We start from the raw sequence: 21956 nt of genomic DNA on the forward strand, positions 1-21956 counted from the left end.
AGGACATCAGAGTCAGCACTTTCACTGCTGAAACTACCAGCAACCAAGAGAAATACATTAAATATTAGAGGGAATATTGAGAAATAACAAAAACTAGTCCAGAAACCACAGTGGTATGTGCTTGAGGATGCCCAGGCACGTGTGTGCAGCCTGTCCAAGGGACCCCTGGTCATCCCAGATCCTGGCTCATGAGCCACATCCAATCCCTGAAACCTTCCACTGCCCTGAACTCCTCCTGTAAAAGGGAGTTTCATGGACCATTTTAAAGCTCTAACAGCTTCATTTTGGTTTGAGCTCAGCTTCACTCCTGGACTGACAGGTATTTGGGAAGCTGCAAAGATTGTGAGATCATTCTGGGAGAGAAAACTCCCCCCAGGCATCCCCACACACTCTGTGCCCACAAACCTGCCTTCAGGACTCATGGTCCATCCTGCAGCCTGGAGCCTGAAAGATGAGCAGGGCATGGAAAGAGCAAGTGGGAGCCTCTGGAAACCTGAAATGCTCATGGGACTTGAGGAAGGGGGAGAGCACGAGCACTGGCCAAAGGCTGCACATCAAAAACCCCAATCACTTCTTATTCCAGCACTCAGGAACTCAGTGGAGTCAGCACTGGGATTTAATTGCTGGACAAGGAGGAAACTCCCATTTGCCTGCACAAAGATTGGGAGTTTTCTTCCTCTACTCCAGTGGAAGTTTAATCCAACCTGTGTCCAATGGCCTGGTCACCACTGCCTCTGCCAAGCACGAATCCAGCAGAGTGAGCTGGGTGTTGGGAAGAGACCTGGGCTGGACATGTGCTCATACAACTTCATTTAGATCTCTCCTGATGGGAGAAATTGAGAACCAAAGATGTTCCCACCAAACCTACTCATCCAATTACTGGAGCACTTTGTGATATGGATCAGTGTAACACCCCGAGCTTTCCCAGCACAGAGCAGGAGTGTGCAGACACTGCACTTTTGGGAAGCATCAGGAGCCAGACACAGGAGCTTTGTGGCTTTTGTTCCTTGGTTCTGACTTGCTCTGACTCCTCACCTGCTCACCATTAACACCCCGTGGTGCAGTTGTGTATGACGTCCCTGTAACAAACCCTGATTTATACGGCCCTGGAAATCCCTCCTCCTTTGTGTGGCCTTGGGAGCAGTGAGACAGGAATGCTGAAAGGGAACTCATTTGAATCACTCACTACCAAAGGAGCAGACACCTTCAAAGAGCCTTACCTTTGTGAATAAATGTCACCCTTCCCAAACAGTCAGGGTTTTTAATGAAATGGTGCTTTTGGGGGTCAGCAGAAGAAGACAAATACTCCAGTGAGCAGACTGAAAAACCCAGGTGAAAGCGTGACTGAGATTCACAGAGCTACAGAATAAAGGAGAGGAGGGATCCAGAGAAAAACCCAACGTGCTACATTCATCACTCAGTCATTCAATTACAAGGATTTGAGCAGCTGTCCAGTGAAAGGAGTTCACACTCCCTATTTTATGGTGTGTCTCTGGTGCTTTTCCACATGGCAATGCAGCAGATGAGCCGTGCTCCTTTCTACACCCATTCCCTGTGGGAAATCTGCAAACCATCATCATCACTGATGCTCACTAATTTAGGATCCATGTCATAACATTCCCTGCCTCCAAAGCATGGCCACTACTTAACGCCCTGCTTGCTTTAGGAATGTGGTTTTCCTTTGGGCCGACGGGAACACCACGATTACGAGCTTGCATGTGCCAGAGAGGCAGGGCTGGGTGGGGAAGGAGAAGGGAGGCTTCAGCTCAGCAATGATAGTACCTATTTTTGGCTCCCAGAGCCAAGCTGTGCTGCTCCCACTCTGTTCTGATGCTCCAACACGTGTCACTCGAGATGTCACCAATCCCCGGCAGTCACGACAGTCTGGGGTGCTGGGATTCAGCGTTGTGGGGGAGGGAAGACAAGCAGCAATTTTTCTGAAGCCTGTGGCAGGAACAAACAGTATCGTGGTGACAGTTATTTGAATGTCAATATTTAGAGGAGGTGGTTTTTCAGTCCATTACAACACAGGATCTGTCCCTGGCTCTCCCTTCCATGGGGCTGCAGCAGGACGTCCCCTCCTCTGGAACATCCACCCCTTGGGCAACCATGGTGATGTTCTAAGATCTGGCTAAACACGTTGCAAGACCAAATGGTCTCTTGTTCCACTGCCTGGGATCCATAAAGTACAAACCACAGTGTAGCAGGAGTGAATTCACATCCCAAGTCTGTTTTACAGAACTCCAGTGCTTCCTGGGGGCCGCACAGTGTTTTCACAGCTCTCTAAGAGCTACAGTCCCCAACTCCCCTAAGTGACAACTTATTCACATCCCAGAACCCTCAGACAGCACAAGCCAAAGTCTCTGCTTGCATCCCCTGCTGCAGGTACCCCCAGTTCCCCCTCCATGGTTCTGCTGCAGGAGACAGCCCAATCCTCTCTTGAGACTCCACACTCAACCTGGGCACCTCTCCATGGCCAAAGGGGCTCCCCACAGCCAGGCCATGCTCCCTCCTGCCCCAGCAGCCTGTTCCTGCCTGGCACCATCCCCTCAGTCCTGCTCAAACAACACTCAGGAGGCAGATGAGACAAAGCTGTGGCTGCCCCATCCCTGGAAGTGTCCAAGGCCAGGTTGGACAGGGCTTGGAGCAACCTGGGCTAGTGGAAGGTGTCCCTTCCAACCCAAACTATTCTGTGATTCCAAATCCAGTGGGATCCAGGGGAAGACAAGGCAGAGGGTGAGGAGGAGCAGCTCCCCTTGGCACTGCTGCCAGAACACAGCCCAGTTTGGGCATCTCTGATGGGCAGCACCAGCACAGCCGGAGGCAGGCTGGCACTCTGGGAAAGCAGGGAACCAAAAGCCAGTCCTCTGGCTCTGCTGCTCACCTACCACAGGAACAGCTTTTCTTTCATCAGCTGCTTTCCTTCACTATGTTCTTGTTCAGCAGCCCATGCTGTCGAGGGGTTGGAAAGACAGAACAGCTTCTCCAAACACAGAGCAGTTATCTTTAGAAATGGAGCAGTGAAAGAAAACAACACCATGTAGACACTGTGAAAAGAAAGGGTTCACTACATTAAAAAAAAAAGTTACATTCTTGATCAAGGAACAAACCAGTCTGAAGAGTCACAGTCACATTTTGCAGCCACATAACTCTTATTGTCTTTTGCTCTCCCAAACATCTGAAGATGAACATCTGAATCCTTTACATGAGAATCCCTTAGACCAGCTTAAACTGGCAGAAAATACTCAGCTGAGTATTGACTTGAAAAGATGGAGTGAGTTCAGAGCTGAGCTACCGATCCCTGATTTTGGACAGGGGCTGGCACAGCTCAGCTCCCCTCAGGACCAACCCCACCCTGGCTCCTGCCAGCCGTGCACAGCCCCTGGGTCCTGCAGCTCCATCCTTTGAAAGAAAGGCTGCTGAAGGAGCACAGCACTATTTTATTTAATCACTGCAGAGTTTTGGTATCCACAGGAAAAAATTCCTGAAAGCAGAGTGTATTTTCAAAATCAGTGAGTACAGAGTGGTATAAAATGTCTGCTCTGCTTCTTTCCACTCCAGCCTGTGCCTTTGAAGTCATGGTAACAGCTTTTGGATCCGAACCCTCTGATGAGACTCCTTGATTTATTAGGTAAAACATCTGGAAAAAATGAGGACTTGTGGCAGTGTAAATCCTCCAGGAGCAAAGAAAGATCTCATCTGAGCAGCACTCCTGTCAAAAAGCAGGGAAACCTGAGCCCTGGCCACTGGCTTAAGGATGCTCCGAGGCTGCAAAGCTCAGAACGGGCCCATTCACGTTTCCCCCAGTGGCCCAGACCCAGCTGTGAGCAGAGGAACGTCCATCAGCCAACAGCCCTTGGAGCTGGGACCACGCCAGGGCTCTGGAATGGTTTGGATGTCAGCAGCAATCCTGCCCTTGGCATCAGGAAGGAGCTCCTGTTGTAAATCACGGCACACTGGGAGCACTATGGGATGTAAGTACCTGCCTCCCGCCCACAGAGACACAGGCAGCAGCCAAGCCCCACACACAGAGCGGGTGGAGAAGGGCCGGGGGACTTTTCCATCCCCCAGTTACAACAGGAATGTTGGGGTGACTTTTCCATCCCCCAGTTGTGACAGGAATGTTGGGGTGACTTTTCCATCCCCCAGTTGTGACAGGAATGTTGGCTCCGGTGGAAGAAGAAAATGACCAGCCTTAGATCAGGCTGCATTGGAAGTAATGAACCCTGTGCAGGTGACAAACAAGGAGACAGGCATTTTAGGCAGCATATTCCTTCTTTCATTTGGAATCAGCCTGAGGTAAGGCAAAGAAAAGAGAGGAGATAAGGAGCAGCAGAGCAGCTCGGTGTGCTTTGGAGTTCCTGCTAACAGCTCCTCCATGGAACCTGTGTGATGGGAAAACCTGTGTGTGAGCACCATGTGTGCATCTGTGCAAGGTGTTTGTTAGATGAGGGCAAAGGCAGAAATCAGGGAGGCACTTGACTCAGAATTATTTACTCTCTGCCTCCTCCACACAACAACCCATGTTCCGAATTTCAGCGCTGATGCTCTGGGGAAAATCCCCCGAGAACCCTCCTATGACAGTTATTTTCCCATCTAAATCCCCCTTCCAGCAATTTGAATAACACAGTTCAAACACCAGCCCCGGTGCCAATGTGCTTTTTGGAGGGGGTTTAGGACCAGGGGAGGAGGGGAAGTTTGGGGAGTATTTTTTTAATCAGATAAATTATTGCTGGGAAAGCAGCCACTTCTCTCCATTCAATTTGTACTCTATGGGGAATCCATCTAATACCCCTGCTCCGAGTGTGAAGCAGGACCAGTGAGATGCTGTATCCAACCAGGGAGGAAGGCAAAAGATGGGATGGAGTGCAGGGAATGAACAAACAACGGGAGGAAGGGGCTCTGGGAAAGCCTGCGGAGAAGAAGGAAAGCCAAGGGGGGGAGTGTGCACCTCCTCAGACAAGGGGGGAGGGAGGAAAGGGGTTTGCTTGTTCTGCTGGCAAATTGGAGCAGGCTCAGCATGGCATGGGGTGGGATGGGATGGGATGGAAAGGCTTGGAGCCACAAGGAGATTTTCACCTGTGGGGAGGTGAGGCAGTTCCAGGCAGGATGGATGATCCCATTGGGCACTGCTGGAGTTTGCAAAATGAGTTTAATGATTTCACACCATTCCCCAGTGGAACTGGGGATGTGCCAGTTCACCTCACCACTGCAGCTGGAACTGGTGGAGAGAAACCAAGGAGTGGGAGCAGCGATGGCTCCCAGCACACGGGGTTCCAGCCGTTCTGGGAATCCTGCCCTGCTGCCTGGACACACCTTTCATCCCAGTGTGTGTTCCCTGCTCCTTGCAAGCTCCACTGACTGAGGCTCCATCTCCACACATGAAGTGCTGTGTCCCAGGGAGCTCCTTGTCCAAACAGGGACACAGCTGGAGGTGGGGAGTGGAAACAGATGCTCAGAGGAGGGAAGTGATTTCCCTGAGCCCTCAGAGTGAGTCAGGGATCACACCCAGCCCAGAACCCACTGCCCCATGCAGGACTTGTTCTCTTTCATGTGCTCACACTGATTTAGTCCAGAGGCTTCCCACTCCAGCACTTCCCAGTGACTATAAATGCACACAGAGTTTTGAAAGAATTACAGGGTAATGGCACCTGAATGGGTGTCGTGGTGCACTTTCCTGGCCTTTTATTCTTCTTTATAACAAAGAATTAAAAGCTTTAGTGGGAGAGCTGGCAGTAAGCTCAGGAGACAGGGAGACTTCTGGGGATGATTTCCCAGATTCTGGGAGTGACTACAGTACAAATTATGGTGGAAAATAAAGGAACTGACTCAGCAGGAGGCAAAAGGGAACAAGTGGAAGAGTAACTCTGCTCTGGAAAGCTGTGAGGAGAATACCACACAAAGCAGAAAAGAGAAATAGGGCCAAAAAAAGAAATCAGACGTGTATTTCAGAGAGATTCCCTCTGACAGCCTGACTGTCCAGAAACTGCTGAGTGAGGGAACTGGGCCTTACACAGAGCCCAGGGATTTTTGGCCCAAAACAAACAAAAGAGATGCTTTTAATCAGAGCTCATTTTCATCTGCCATCCAGGCCACAGGCTCTCACCAGTCCCCCACTCTCTCCCAGTCTAAGCAGTGTGAAAGTGTCATTCCTGACATTACACCTTCCTTTCCCAGGCAAAATTAATGCTTGAAGCAACGCTGATCTGAACACATAATTAAACCCCCTCTAGCCCACCTACCAAATAAACTCATTTCCAGACTCCAATTAACCTCTGAGGTTATTACTTGGGATAAGAGATCTCCCTAGAAATGCCAGAACTGCTCATGCCAGGATGCAGTGAGCCCACTTGTTCTGCAAGTGTCAGGTTATGGGGATCACCTTAACCTTGGATCCTTGTCCAGCTGAGAGAGTCTCGGGAATAAAATTAATAACTTTTTGGCATTTTCTTCCTTTCTAAGAAATGGAGAAAGTGTTATCTCTTCCGCTCATAATTTTTCCTTGTATTTTGAGTCCCCAGACATATATACTTTGTTAAAGCACTGCCTATTTCAGAGGCTTTATCCAGGACTGGATGAACTCCAGTGATAGGTATCCAAGCTGCTTTGTGCATTTAGTTGTCCCTAAATGTCTATTTTGGAATCTGTTCCAGATTCTAATCATTTTACATTAAGACTCAAGGACTCAGTAACCTCTCCTCTCCCAATCTACAAAAAAAGAGAAACACCAACCCTTCAACCCTGGACCAAGCACAAACCTCTCCAAAATCCCAGCCTGGAGCCATCTTTCATCGGTCTCTGTTCTCCGTGACTCCTGCACTCCACAGGGTCTGCAGAGTCTCCCTGTCCAGGGAAAGAACACACATGACATGAATCAGGACCTTTTCTTGACAGAACAAGGTGGAGGGGCTGCTCTTGGCCAGCAGCTTCACATTAAAGTGCTGTTGAAGCCTCTCCAACATTTCTGGAGCCCAGCTGGGCTGTGGGAGTTCTGGGCTGCTCCGCTCTTCCACGCTGGTTATCATCCTTCATTTCTTCTGCACCTGACACCACGTGGTCTCTAGAAATCCCTCTGGGCTCAATAAATTCTGGAACTGAGCCTCCTTAGTCTGCCTTTTTTCTCCCACCAGTGGGGACTCTACTCTGGCTTTCTTTTTCCTCCATCCAGCTGCAAACTTTCGGGTGATTCGTGGGAATGTTCTATCAGTGAAGTTACTCCCTGAAGTTACTGACTGACAGTTTCAGAAGGAATTCAAGGGGAGGGAAGAAGGGCAGGAAAACCATAGGATACCTCTGTAGAAACCAAGACTAGTGCAAAAGGGCTGCTAGAAATCTTGTTTTCATCACCCACAAAATTCCCTGATGCTGGAAAACGTACCCCACTTTCCTGTCTTCTCCAATCTGCTGCAGGTTCCAACACGAGCAGGTCGCGCTGGGAAGGGCTGACTGTGCCGGCGCCGCCCTCCCCTCCCCACACGGACACATTGCAGCCCAGACAATGGAAACGGCTCCGTGTTTACCGACCATCCTGCTCCTCCCCGCTCCAACAGGGCCTCTGTGGCAGAGCCAGAGCTCTGCTGTTTACAAGCCCATCTGCCGCTGTTGCTTCCCCTCACCTGGAGCTCCAACGCTCCGCTCGGGATATCGCCGTTGTGGTGGGAACTGCAAGGAGCAGCCGAGGATTTCAGGTGGTAAGTGAGCAGCAGGAAGAGAGGAATACAAATCTGTTCTCATCTAAAGACCTTAAAAATAATTAAAAAAAAAAAGAACCAGATGAAAGAGGAAATTCCAAAAAGCCAGTCATGTTTTCAGCTGCACAGTCATTCCAAGGACAGTTTTTCTCATATTTTCACGAGAATTTGAACATTTAGAACCAGAAGGGAAAAAGCACAAGCATTCCTGAAATTACCAAGCTTCCCTGAAATTACCATGATCCCTCTGGTCTCTGCAGTTTAAGGTCTCTACAGGAGCTACAAGCCTCCACTTTGCCCAAACCTGTGCTGCTAATGCGAGCTCTCCACACAGTTTAACTCAAGGCTACATTTTTCCAGGAGTCAGGGAGGACCCTTGGGAGTCAGAAAGAGATTGGGAATGTCTGCATGCCCTGAGGCCTTCAGTGGGGTGCCCAGAGATTGCCCTGCAACCCAGAGGTGCTGTCCTCACAGCCTGGGCCTGCAAGGGCTGCCAGAGGCACTGGGGAGGCTTCTCTCTCCAGAAGCTGATGGATTCAAAGCACTCTCCGTATCCCAGCTCTTTGCCAGACAGCCAAGCACAGTGTGCAACATGTCTGGGCAGGCTGCAGACACTGCCAGGCTCCTGCCAGGCAATGGGAAGCAGACAGGTTGTGGATCACGGACATGGTGTGGCTGGAGTGGGAACCGGGATCCCCACGGCTCTGTCGGGCCCCAGCCCTGCACTGCTGCGTCCCGGTCCTGCCTGCTCCCACCTGCAGCCTCCCAGTGCGGTGTTGGTGTCTGGCTGGGGAAAGAACACAGAAGTTGTTGCTGTTCCTGGGCCCTTCTCAGAGTCAGTGAAAATCAAAAGAGCCCAAAGAGCTGAACTGCCCCAATCACAAAACATCGGTGGCCAAAGTGTGTTTGCTCCCTCTCGTTCTGCCTTTCACACCTGGAGTTGTTATTCCAGCCAAGAACTGGCTAAAGGAGCAGCAGCAGCATTTGGAATGGTCTCTGCTGTGCCAGGGGCTCTGGAAGGGCCATCCTGGCCAGAGATCCCTGCCATTCCATGTGGGAGCGCAGATGGGGCACGTCACAAACAAACACCCACAGAAACTTCACCCTCTGTGTGTGGACAATGACTGAGGAGGAGCAGGAAGAACTGGAATGTGGAGAGGATGGATTCTCAGGGAGGAAAAGCCCTCCACATGTTCCTTCCACCTGTCCCTCTGCCAGCGGATCACAGTGGATCTGCTGCACCAGTTCTCAGCCAGGAATGTGCCCAGTTTAGGGAGGAACTGCTGTCCCACTTGGCAACTCCCTGGCCCTGCCCTACCAGCTCAGCACAACTGCACAGATCCCATCCCAAGTCTGGAGGCTGTTGGGAAGGGAGGCTGCATCTCCTGCGAGGGGAGGAGTGGCTGAGGCACCCACTGTGGCCAAGGCAGCTGCTCTGCCCCAACAACCCGGGATAACATTCCCTTGGCTCTGCAACACCAATGGCCCTTCCCCAAATGGTGTGTGGGTTGGGATTACCTCTTTTTGAGGACTTCATGGTGCAGAGTGCCAGCTGAAGATCCCAGATCTGCCCTGAGTGCCGAGTCAGTGCTGGTTCAGCTTCCTCAGCCCCAGCAGAACTCAGGTAAACTCCCTGATTCCCAGACACTCACAGCGGAGCCAGCGAGGTGCTGGGATGTCCTGAAAACGTAATACTCAGTGGATGAGGGGAGAAAGACTGAAATTAGACTTTGCAAAAAGTTCCTGCCTCGTTCACTCCCAGGAATGGTTCTGTTTCAGCTGAACTGTTCCTCGGAGTAGCTGTGTCTAAACCCAGTGCTGCAGCTCTGGGGGCCTGGAGCGAGACCTCTGAGCACACATGTTCCTCATTAATGCTAATCCAGGAGCAGCAACGATGGAGAGCAGAACCTCAGAGAGGATTAAGTACACAGACACCGCCTCACGGGGCTGGGATGCAGGGAGGGATCCAACCTGAACCTCCTCCAAAACACGCACTCGGATCTGGTTGCTCTGGTTTGGACCCGACTCTGGCAAGATGGAAAGAGCTGAGGGAGATGGTGAAAGAGAGGAGAAGGAAGAAAGGAAAACAGTCTGTTCTCTCAGCCCCCCAAAAAGCAGCGTTTCACCGCTGGGGCTCTCAGTGTGCACAACAAACTTGTCTCCCTTCCCTCACTCCCGCTTACATTGTTCACTTTCCTGCAAATTGTTTCCACATTCTGTATAAATAACCCCGGTGCCAGCGAGGGGGAGGGGGAGCGCGGGGAAGGGGTGGGAGGAAATCCAATGGCTTTGTTACTTTGGAGGAGAAGGTGGAGGATGGTGAGGAGCGTTGGAGCTGCAGCCCCGGCAGACGGAGCTGAGAGTTGCCATCGAGCTTGTGCTCAGACCTGGAGGAAGAAGAGTAAACAAGGGGGAGATTATATATAATTATAGACAATCATGTTGCCGGGGATAAACAGGAATCAAAAGCATGGAGGCACTGGAGTCTGGCACATCCCCAAGCACAGAACAGAAGCCAGCGAGAGGCAACGCGGCTGCAACGCGCTTCCCTTCGGGCCTGGTTTCACTTAGCTCAGGGCTGGGGTTTTTTTTCCTCTCTTTTTGGCTGGAGGCATTCCCCCATAAAGAGAGGAGCCCATCCAATGGGAAACAGAAGCCAAACTGAAGTCAGCAGAATCCTTGTCTGTGACATTAATAGATTATTACCCTGTGAGAAACGTCAGAAACATTTGGAAAAGATACAGCCCGCTGAGGTCAGCAGGAACAACAACAACAGGAATTTCTGAACAAAAATGGCTTTAGAAACTCCAGAAGCTGTGCTGGAGTGTCCTGTGGGCAGTTCCTCCTTGGCAGATTGTAGAGGGGGAGCTGCAGCTTCGGGTGGCACTTGGGTCCTGCTCATGGCTCCCGAGGATCCGAGGTTTGCAAAGGGGCACAGAGGGGAAACGAGGAACAAACAAAGCCAAGGAGCACAAGAGAAATAAAGGCAGATGGCCCATGAGGGCTGTGCTCTGGCTTTTTAAAGGAGGACTTGGGGGGATTTAAAAAAGAGAAATTAAAGTCACCTCCTTCATCCTTCTTTTCCCTCCCTTGAAGGCTCTGGAGAGTTACAGGGAGGGAACAAAGGACGGCAACCTCGGCCGGTGACAGAAGGAGGGTTGTGCAGCAAGGCACTGTGCAGAGCTCTCCCAGGCACTGTTTGAAATCCAAACAGCTTCCAGCCCACTGAATGCTTAAGCCATTTTCCTGATCTCTCAGCTGTTCTTCATTGAGAACACAAGCAGGTACTTCAAAGGAAGAAAGCAGAGAGGAAAAATAAACATATAGTAGGAATAACCAAACCTGTGTTTAGAATCGGTGTAACAGCAGGGGAAGCAGGGTATGCACACAGGCTCCTCCACCTCTCCCTCTCAGTACAGGTGCTCTAAAAGAAAAGGGATTTTTAAAGGGAAATGATATTTACTCTATGAGAACAGTGTCACAGTTTGGTGAATGATATTACCTGGCTACCTTGGTTAATAGTACCTGGTGTATTTTCTGTGAATTCCTCATTGTGGGCGTTTTTCCTCTGGGATTTCTTATGTTGACAAGCCCTTCATCAGAGGGGGTACCTGTGTGTGGACATGCATGTGCATAAGTGCAAGATCTCTCTACTGGCCATGTAGAAACTGTTCAGGTATCACAGATGAAGTTGGTCTAAGCATAAAATATCTCAAATCTGATGGAAATAGATCAGAAAGAGCAGAGGGAAATAACTAGAAAATACAAGAATGGGTTAAAAAAGTCATTTGGGGTCCAATCCTTATCTACTCTAAATTCACATGGACTCTGTGAGGTAATATTTAAGCCATCTACTCCCACGCCAAGTTACAGCAGCTCCTTCCAAACATCCCAGACAGTGCAGAGAACCAAGAATAAAAACAAGATAACACAGCGATAGCAGAAATAAGCCGAGCGTGTCCTCTGACCACGTGCCCGTGAGCCACGTGGGGCAGACACAGTGTCAGCAGTTGAGCAACACGGTGAGAGAGCAGATCTGGACAGATGAGATCCACTTCACTTTCTCTTTCATTTATACCTGACCAAGAAGGGGGAAGGAGCCAGAGCTCTTGTCCCGATGTTCTGTCAAAAATGAAATGAGGTTACTGGTCTCCTGCAAGCGCCGATGAACATCAATCACAAAATCCTCATCGAGGCACAAAACACAGTCCCTCGGTGTTATTAGACAGCAAGAATTAGAAGTTTATCAAGCTGGAAAGAGCAGATCCTCAAGGGAGAATGGATTTCATAAGCAAGCAGCAAATCCTTCTCCAGGCACCTCGGTGTGACTTGTGAGGCAGCGAGAAAATGAAAAGAGCTCCTGCCTAGGGAGAAACACCCAGCGAGAGCTCCCAGCAGGCACCTCAGCAAAGGCCCTCGGCGGGATAGGGTGTCAATCCTTCCTTGCCTCTTCCTGCTTTCCCGAAGCAAAGGGGGAAAAAAGACAGGGGAAACAAAACAGAGAATGATATTTGCATTGCTGCTTATTTTTGCCCTGCAAAACCTGTATGTGCTGGAGAAAAGGTTTCCACGGGCTTGTCACAAAACCTCTGCAGTTGGGTATGTCAGTCCTGGCTTAGGACAGGCTGGAGGCAGGAATATCAGCCTGACACATCACACAGAGGTGCATCCCCAGAGCTCTCCAAGGACCCAGGGCTGGAACAGCTGCTGCTGAAGGTCAGCAGAGGCAAAACTCAACTGCATTTCACTCTGGTAATCCCAATTTGGATACTGGAACCTGACCATGGGGAATGAAAACAGGACTGAAGCATTTCTTTATTCCAAGCCTTCCTGGCTGCCTCGGAGCAGCGCTGGCCTGCGAGTCCCACTCCTGGAACACCCAGCAATGGAGGGACGCAGAGCAATGAGGGGTTTGCCCCAGCTCCTCGCCGGTGGTGCTGGAAATCCTTGTATTCCCAGTCCCAGAGACCACTATCATGCCCTAAAATGTCCAAGTGCACGGAGAGAGAGGGGACAGGTCAGGGTTGGGACCACTGGATGCGGGAGACTTAGGGATGAGCTGCACCATCACCAACTGCATCCCTAGTCACCAGGGCCCTCTCCAAGTCCCCATGTCCTGCTTAGATGCTCAGGAGGCAGATGTTTAAAACTGCCACCCAGAAAACATGCTTCCCTGCCACTGTTCACATGCTGACACCCCTTACACATCCACTTTGGAAATAAATATTTCCATTTTTATTAAATAACCCATGGCATCGACAGGCAGGGGTGAGCACAGCCCTCCAGGCCAGAGCTGCTGGGCACAGGCACCTTCCAATATGCTGCTGGAACGAAGGCAGCAGGGGAACACAACGTTTTGTTTAATGAAAAAAAGCCCTGCTTCGAGCTTCTGAAGGGTTATTATAAGCTGTGGTGTGATGGAACTCGAGACATAAGTCTCTTTATATTTAATAATACATGTTATCGATCTTTTCCTGCGGAGAAACTTCAATGAACACCTTTTTTTTTGTTTAAATCTTTTGTTGCAGATATTGATTATTCACTGAAAATCTAAGCCCCAAAGATGTGGCCAAATGATTTGACAAAAAAAATCCCTCTGATTTCTGCACCAAAGCAGACGTTTCCAAACGGGGACAACCCTTTTGCTGTGCAGGATCACAGCGCTGACGGTGAGTTTATAATTAGCCCATACAAATGCATATGCAAATGCACATAACTGCATTTCAGAGGGAACTGCTCAGCCCCTAAAGCAAAAATGCAGCTACAATGGGAGCTAGAGAAATGCAGCAAGTATTCTGATCTTAGCAGATCATTAAAGCAGATTAATCAAACTTAATTTATTACCCAGGTTCCCAAACTGCCCACAAAGAGGCTCCCACAACAGCCCACTTGAAGGGCTGTGACATCCAAGCCCTGTCTGCTGAGGAGGCACCACTCCCTTTATCAAATCACTTTCTCACAGAGAAGATCCACCAGCCAATGACTCAAACACCTGTGCTTTTATACCTGATGCGACATGAAGGTGCCATCGTTTAAAACACGTACTTATGCTTCTTTAAAATGCCAGATCCCCTCCTGCATCCTGGCTGTACCGCAGGTCTGATGGGATTCATTCTCCGAGCCGGAGGGGGTGGTGAAGCAGATCAGAAGACGGGGATTGAGATGCACGTGAGACAGAAGGAGGCAAAGAGAGAGAAAGGAAAGAAGACAGATCAATTAAGGATCTGATCCCGGTGAGGAAACAAGCCCAAATATGTCCCTAAAGTTCCCGCCGCCGGCCCACAGGCGTTAGCAATGGCAAAGGGAGGGACGCGGTGCTCTGTGGCAGGAGCCCAGCCCCTGTTACAGGGCCGGGGCACAAATCCCCAGATTACAATAAGGCAGCTTGAAGGTGACAGATTCCATTGTTGAAGGTGATAAAATTCCACGTGCGCGCTGCAAAACAAGGGCTGGAGCTGAGCCCGCGGACAGGGAGGCAGCGCCCCGGGCAGCGCGGTGGGAGGGTTCTCCTGCTCGCCTCGCCCTGGAAATCACTGGAGACGCGCCCGGGTGCCCGAGGTGGGTGACAGGTTTGCTCTTGCCTGACACGGCGCAGGTGAGCCGCTGTTTGGGAGCAGAGCCTCTGTGCTCCCACTCGTGCCGTGGGATGTGGCAGCGATGCCGGAGAGCGGCGATTCCTGGGAAGGGGGTAACACAGCACGGGGCACAGGGCAGGAGAGGTGAGGGAGAGCCAGGCAGGATCCTGCAGGATGCACGTGAGCAAATTGCTCGCTGCACCTTCTCCCCCAGCTCCCTCAGATCTCCCATGGGGGTCACACCAGCACGGGCCCATCATGAACGAGCTGTCCCAAAAGCTTCAGGCTTTGTTTTCCAAAAGAACCCCCAAGGCTGTTACACAGAGAAAACACGGATCGAGCAAAAGCCTGACCTTCACTGCCCTTCACTCTTTGTGCCCACTTTGCTGCAGAGGCTCTGTGGAAGGGCTCAGCAAGGACAGGTACTGACTCCTGGTCACACAGAGGGGCAGCTTGGTCTGGACACTGCCCCAACCAGGCTGCTTGAAATGCAGGAAAGACTCAGCAACAGGGACGTGAAAACAACAGGAAAATCAAAGCCTGAGACTAAAGGAGCAATTAGACGAGCCTCGGAATATATTTGAGTCAAATCAATCCATACAAGAATTTCAGTCACGGTGTGCTGGTGCCCACACTACTCCCTCCCTCCCTTCCTCCTCCCCCCCCCAACCCAGGCTCAGATCCAGCCTCTCTGTCTGCCTCATCAGAATATGCACGAAGTGCAGTGACAACACATCTCCTAAGATGCTTTATCAGTTTTGCAAAGTCCCAGTTCATCCTCCTCTTGTGGATCCATTTACATATTGATGTATTTATTCCCCTCTCTCCAGGCAGGCCCCATGAGATTAAAATATTTTATTTACAAAGACATTGGGGTTGCAGCTCCTAACAATTAATTCAGCAGGATGGAACTTTGCCTGTGCTCTCAGATTGATGTGTGATCAGAGTGATCGGCCCCGTCAGCGATTCGGGCTCAGCCGGGGCAGGACTGGCTACACCCCATCCCTACAAACCAGTCAATAGCAAAATGAATTGGGGTGGTGGGAGGACCAATATGCAGAAGGGAAAGATAATGAGGCAGCAGAAGGAGTGATGGATAAAACCTGGAGGAGAAACTTTGCCAAGAGGGCTCACCTTCAAAGGCTGGTGCTTGAGTGGTTTGTGCCTCGTGGGGACGCGCAGGCTCTCTGCCCCTGCTCCATCTCAGCCATCCAAGTGAGGTGCACGAGGCTGCAGCACGTGTTCCCACTGGATCCTCTGCCTCCCACCGGGTGGAACAGGTCCATCAGAGCACTTCAGGCTCCCTGAAACACAGGAGCTGAAAAGTCACCTGCCTGTTCAGCCCAGTATAAATCTGGCACACTATTGCCTCTCCCTGACAGCAACCTCGTGCGGCGCCGCCGTTCTTCCCAGCGCCTCTGACATTTCAAAATTATATTTAGAGACCTGGATGGGAATTTAGTCCTGAAGTTTTCTGCTGCACACTGTCATATAAATATTCCGCCCCGCCGGCCGTTGGGTCTGTCGGTGCGGAGCGAGCCCGCGCCGGTGCCTCTAATTAACGGGCTGAGGCAGCCCAAGGAAGGGCACCAAACACTGGTGGAACCCTCTTAAAAGTCAGCACGTGTCTCCCTATTAATTCTCACCCTGATCTTTTGCATGGCACTATCGCCAGGCTAATTAATCACCGGTGCGAGCTCCAGCATTAATTGGAACAATGAATCATTTTTTTTGCCTGTTCCTGGCCACTTTCAGCCTATAGGAATGTGGGTACTGCCGTTCCTGTAATAATTATTATAAATATAAAGCCAGCAGCACACACTGCATTTGGTAGGCATTAAAAAAGACGTGGTATTTGGCCTGGAGCATTAACAATCTGGTGCGTGTTCAGGGGAGTGATGGATGCAGCTCTCTGACAGTCTGGAAATGTGCTCCCTGAATCACCTTAATTCAGGACACTTTATGAAGGTGTTGGGGAAAGCAAAGGTTTTAGGAATCCAGTGTCTGGATCAACAGGCTTCGGCAGGTCTTGGCCACTCATGGCTTGTTGGGACTTCCAAAGTGCCCAGGGATGGGAACACGTCTCTGGGTAGTGCACGAGGGGGAGGAAAAGCTGCTGACGGTGCTGCTCTCACAGATCAGATTATAAATGTCTGAAGTGACTCAGGTGCATCCTGTGCCCTGCCCAGAGCAGCACCTCCATGCACAGTGCCTGGCTGGGATGTGGGAATGAGGGGCTCAGTACACGGTCAGGGCTCAGTCTCTGTGTCAGGCTGGACACTCCAGAAGAGGCTTCAGGTGCTGGGGAAGACAAAGCCACAGAGAACAAAACAGAGCTTTTTAGGGAGGAAACAAAGGCTAAAATGTGAATAGCTATAAACCCTCAGTCTGTCACCCAAAGGACAGTAAATATTCCCTTTCCTTGCCAGCCGGGGGGCTGGGGAGGAGAAGTGGCTGAAGGAGAGCTCAAGGTGAGGCCCGTTATTTACTGCAGCTGATGAATAAGCAAACCAACCCCCACACGGTGTTTGCCTACAGGGCAGGAAAAGCTCCCGAGTGTTCAGCAGGCTGGTTACTTTTCCCCTCCTGGGGTGTGTTTTACACCCTCTTCCAGCAAGACACCATCCCACTATTAATTGTTCACACACACAAAACACATGGAATTCTCCTTTACCTCCACTCAGACCCAGCAGACCAAGTGGGGGAGGGCTGGAAAAGTCACCTACCAAGACAGAGGTGGGGAGAATAACGTAAAAAAAGATCCAAAAGGATTTGTGTTGGGTTTTAAAAAAACGTAATGCACTTCTCTGCGCCAGTGTAAAAGCACAGGCTTGTTTGAAGTTCCAAGGGAAGGCGGGAGCACGGGGCAGGAATTGGCAGGCTCTGATCTGGCTGCTTTTCCTTATTATGAGAAAATACACTCTGGTCTCCTTGTGCAAGGGTATGAATTCTTCATCTCATATTGTGTTTGCACAGAAGCGTGAAATACATCCTGAGCACGGGTCCCGTCCCCGGCGCACAATACGAGAACAACGAGGGCACTGAGAGCGGGGACGCTGCTCTTGCAGGGCCCGGCTCTGCCCGGCATTCACCACATCCACGGGGCTCAGAGGGAAAACCCGAGGCACGTACTTCCTCCCCGAGGCTCGGGGGCCCTGGGCTGCGAGCTGTGTCCCTGTGGGAAGCTCCCGCCTTCCCCTCTGTAAATGTTCCCCCCGCTGCCGCTGAATCACCAAATAATCGGGAGACCCGTGGGAAGGGAATTAAAGGGTGGTTATCACGCTGCCGTGTTCTGCTCACTTTATTTGTTTTAAATGACCATGAAAGCAAAGCGGGGAGAAAGAAAACACACAAGTGGAAACTTAATTGAGCTGCTGAAATGTCTTTAAAGGAGCATTATGGGCTGGATTGCGGTGCCTCGGCTCGCACTGGTGGCATTTGCTCACATGAGTGGGCAGCTGATGAGGCAGTTCAGGGGGACCCTTTCTCTAAGAGAGCTGTACCTCTCACTGCGGGTCTGGAGCTCAGAACAAGCAATGACACCCAGCTCTGGGGTGCCTGCACATCCCAAAAATGGGCAGGATGGGACCAGTCTCCCAGCACCCGGCGTCGTGTTGGGCCACAGGGTCTGAGTCCTTGTTTCGTGGCAGGGTTTGCTGCTCCCAGGGGAATAGCCAAGACCATGCTGGGTTACAGCTTTTCCAATGGAGTAACAAAGACTATCTGCCCTGGCTACATCTCCCCCAGAAGCTCCACTTCTGGGCAGGAGGAAGGGGGAACCCGCTCTGCTCCTGATGGGCACCGAAGGCTCCTCAGGCACAAGGTGACAAAACCAGTTGAAGCCACAAAGTGGCCTTGGTTAGATGGTGTCTCAGTGTGGAGGCTTGGGAAGGGCTCACAGAGGGGCCATAGAGCCCACAGAGGATCTGTGGGCAGGAGAGCACTCACAGAGCTGGGCAGCAGCTGGAACAGGACAGGAGAGCAACCAGAGGGACAGGATTGGCACAGGAACAGGAGGGAACTTCCCATGGAGGTGGGCAGCAAAACCAGACCAAAATGTGGGGAGGAGACCCTGGCAGAGAAGGGGGAGGAACTGCCCTGACCAACTGGCTACAGCTGGAATGTAGGAGACAGGGAGCAAAGGAAAGCCAAGATGTGGAAGGGCAGGTACCACAACTGAGCACAAAGCAAGCCACCCACACCCACGGGAGCAGTCAGGGTGGGACCATGTGGGAAAAGGGGGCTCAAGAGATCCAGTGTGGGAGCCCAGGGATCTGACAGGGAACCTGCTGGACCTGCTGGAGCAGCCACAACTCGTGCTAATCTCTGAATGGAACAGAAATTGCCTCTGGCTTGTTACACCCGATTTTATTATGAGTTCAATGTGCACTGAAGTAAAAAAAATGGGTCCCTCTCTAGTCGATCTTCTGCTGGATCTTAAAATCCTCTGACTTGCAGGAAACTATCAAAAATCCCTGTATTTTCATGCCTAAGTTCTGAGTCCTGTGCAAATGCAAACAAAGGCAAAGGGGAGAAGGGAGAGCTGAGCTCCTCTGCCCTGCCATGTGCATCCCTCTGACACTGGCCAGGCCCTGCACAAAGCAATGGATCAGCTCCTTTCTGATCCCTTTGTCCAGTCTCTTCCCCATTCATGGGCCGACTCCAGCCCAGGAGCAGTTTTTAGGATGCCCTGGCTCCTGCTCAGCTCCTTCTGCCCCTGTTTCCATACTGATGTTTCTTCAGGTGCCTTCCAAGCCCAGGAAATCCCACGAGCCTGGTGTTCTGAACTCCAGGCAGGCAGCAAGGGTGAGGTGAGGGTACACATCCCACTTTGGCTGGGAAGATAATTAAAAGGGCAGTCAGGGATGGGAAGGGGGATGGAGACCTTCCTCTGCACCTCCTGCTCTGCTGGCTCTCACTAGGTCAGCACTTTCTGGGAATTGCTGCGTTGCCAGATGTTGATTGGGCATCTGACAGGAGATGAATAAAGCCAATAAAGCTCTTATTTCTGGCTATAAAAACAATAATGAAAAGCAGAGAGGGATGGGGGATAGGCTGCCCAAGGCTTTCCCAGGCCACACTGAGCTGAGTGTAGCAGGAGCTGCCTTCCCTAATTTCCTCCTGCCTGTAAGCCATGAGCAATAGCCCCGAAATGAAGCAGTTGGATGATATTGTGTACAGTCAGAATTCCTTGATTCCTGTCAAAGGGACTCTGTTTTGTTTATTTTGCATGGCCTTTTCCCACTGGCAGTGCCAAGCTCCCCAGCCAACCCCACTGTGAGATCAGGACTCGAGACCCAGGCTCTGCAAACCAGAGCAGCTCCTGTGTCTCCTTGAAGGCCAAGTCACCTCCTGCTCATAATGACTGTTCTGCCTCCAGCTCTGCACGGGGCAGCTGCTGTTCCTGTGCCAAAGGCTGCCCTGCTTCCCGGGCCTCTCTCCCAGAGGCACAGACATGCCCATGCTTTCAGCTCCTGTGCAGCTAAAGACCAAGTTCTGAATATCAACCACTTCCTTCGCGCTCTGCTGTACCAGCCTGGGGATATTTGGCCAGATCTGAGATTTTGGGATGCATTTCTGCTTAGAGATTTGCTACACAGCTGCTGGCACAAGAGCTGTCCTTGTCCTGACCACCAACAGTGACACCTCTCCTCTTGGGAAGTGCTGCAAAAGGGGCAGATCACAGAATCCTAGAACCACAAAATCATAGAATCCCAGAATCTCAGACTGGTTTGGGTTGAAAGGACCTTAAAGCTCATCTCGTTCCACCCCCTGCCATGGGCAGAGACACCTTCCACTAGCCCAGGTTGCTCCAAGCCCCGTCCAGCCTGGCCTTGGACACTTCCAGGGATGGGGCAGACACAGTTTCTCTGGGCAACCTGTGCCAGGGCCTCACCACCCTCAGAGCCAAGAACTTCTTCCCCATATCCCACCTAAACCTCTGCCAGTGTGAAGCCAGATCCTACAACACCCACATTTCCCAAAGCCTGGGATTTGGGATTTGGAGGGTGAAGGGGTTATTTATAAACAATTCCCTGGGTTTGTTACCTCATAACCTGTGATCTAAATGAGCTCCTGGGCTGCACCCTTTAGAGGTCCTAAACAACCCATAAAAAGGGTTGTTGGTGGCAAAGGTATCATTTGTGGCAATCTTCCTGCCCCACTGGTGCCTGCACTGCTGTGCTGGGAATGCACTGACCTGTGCACATCTGGACTGGCTCTGGATAAGCCTGCAGATCCACCTCACTGCATGGCAATCAGAGCAGCCCTGCTCCCTGCTGGGTTCAGTGCCAGGTTGGCAACTGAAAAGAAACATCCCAAATGTGCATTAAGAGTTTTTGAGGTGGGCACCCCCACAAGGACAGTGTCCAGCCTGGCTGTCACACGATGGCATGAGGCAAAGGTGCATGACTGTGGTGAGCTGCAGCCCAGATCAGCTCCCAGGCACCTCATAAAGCCAAGAACAGGAGCTCTTCTGAAACAACACCACCTTCAGCTCAGAAACTGCTGCAATCCACATGGGAAGCCCTTCTGCTGGACCTTGGGAGGCCAAGGAGTTAGTTCCTGATCCAAAAACCAATGAGCTGCCTCCACCCCACAGGGCATGACCTGGTTACACTTGTGCAAACACCTGGCACCAGCAGTGACACACACACACCTATGCATTTAACACCTCTGGCTTCCCAAACCTTAACCTCAGTTGCCAGCAGAATGGGCTGGGAATATATATTTAAGGTGGAAAGCATTCCTGGAAACTGGCTGTTCTTCAAAGGCATATTTACTGGATGTTCCAATAGCCACAACTCAATAAACATACAGCAATATTACACTGGGTAAAAATGCCTGGGATAAAAGGAGAGAGAAACTCCCAGTACCGTTCTCTTCAATATTTTTATCAATGATCTAAATGACTCTGTATAAATCCTTGTTGTGGGGAGGTTTGCAGATGCCAACAAGATTGGTGGGAGGGGAACAAGAAGCAGGACTATCAATACACTGGGATCTGACATGACTGAGACTTGGCCACATGCCAGTGAAACATGATTTAAAAAGTCAAATGCAAGGTAAGACATCTGAAACCAGAAATGCAGGTTACACTCACAGGATGCTGCCTCAGAAAGGAATTGTTTGGAAAAGAACTTGGAAAACATCACAGGGATCTGCTGTAGCCCTAAAGCTGCCACAAAGGGGGGACTCTGATCCCTGGGTGTTTAGAAGGGACAATGGATGATCCCTTCTGGCACACAGCTCCAACAACCTGCTGGAAGGCCACATTCAGGCTGAGTTCTTTCCTTCATGGAGAAAGAGAAAACACAGGAGCAGCTCTGCAAAGCTGGGGAATGGAAGCTGTCCTGTGGCTCCTGAAGGAGCCCAAGGCTGTTGGCTTGTCCAGGATGTGACTAAGGCAGGATCTGGTCACTGCTACAGGCACTGATACGGGGGATGGCAATTGCTGGAGAGGGCTTTGGGGAACAGTGATTGCACATTTAACCTTGAAGTAAAACCTGACAGAAACAGCTGTGCAGGCTGTGCAGCACTGGAAGAGTCTGCCAGGGAGCCAGGTGAAATGCTGGGGTTTGGTGTTTTCCAGAAGGTGCTCTTTAACTCACCTTCCGGAAAAATTATCCAAGTGGTTGGTTAGACTACATGTGGCTGTAGGAATCCCTGGATTGCTAGACTGGAGTCTAGT

The 21956-nt window shown here is 51.0% G+C and overlaps 1 long non-coding RNA gene across 24 annotated transcripts in view; it reads right to left on the reverse strand.

Annotated features, from left to right (window-relative positions):
* The window catches only part of LOC135420775 (uncharacterized), a 38693-nt gene that overhangs the window by 12572 nt on the left and 4165 nt on the right, over positions 1-21956 (reverse strand). For 16 of the 24 annotated variants that reach the window (XR_010433704.1, XR_010433701.1, XR_010433714.1 and 13 more), the window contains 6 exons: positions 15401-15570; positions 11217-11302; positions 7617-11115; positions 6759-6843; positions 2885-3047; positions 1783-1944 (listed from right to left, as the gene is read on the reverse strand). This is a non-coding gene — a long non-coding RNA (uncharacterized LOC135420775). The other 8 variants (XR_010433706.1, XR_010433718.1, XR_010433713.1 and 5 more) reach the window with 8 other exon arrangements.

The sequence above is a fragment of the Pseudopipra pipra genome, chromosome 12 (genome assembly GCF_036250125.1).
Source record: "Pseudopipra pipra isolate bDixPip1 chromosome 12, bDixPip1.hap1, whole genome shotgun sequence".
NCBI classification, from domain to species: Eukaryota; Metazoa; Chordata; class Aves; order Passeriformes; family Pipridae; genus Pseudopipra; species Pseudopipra pipra.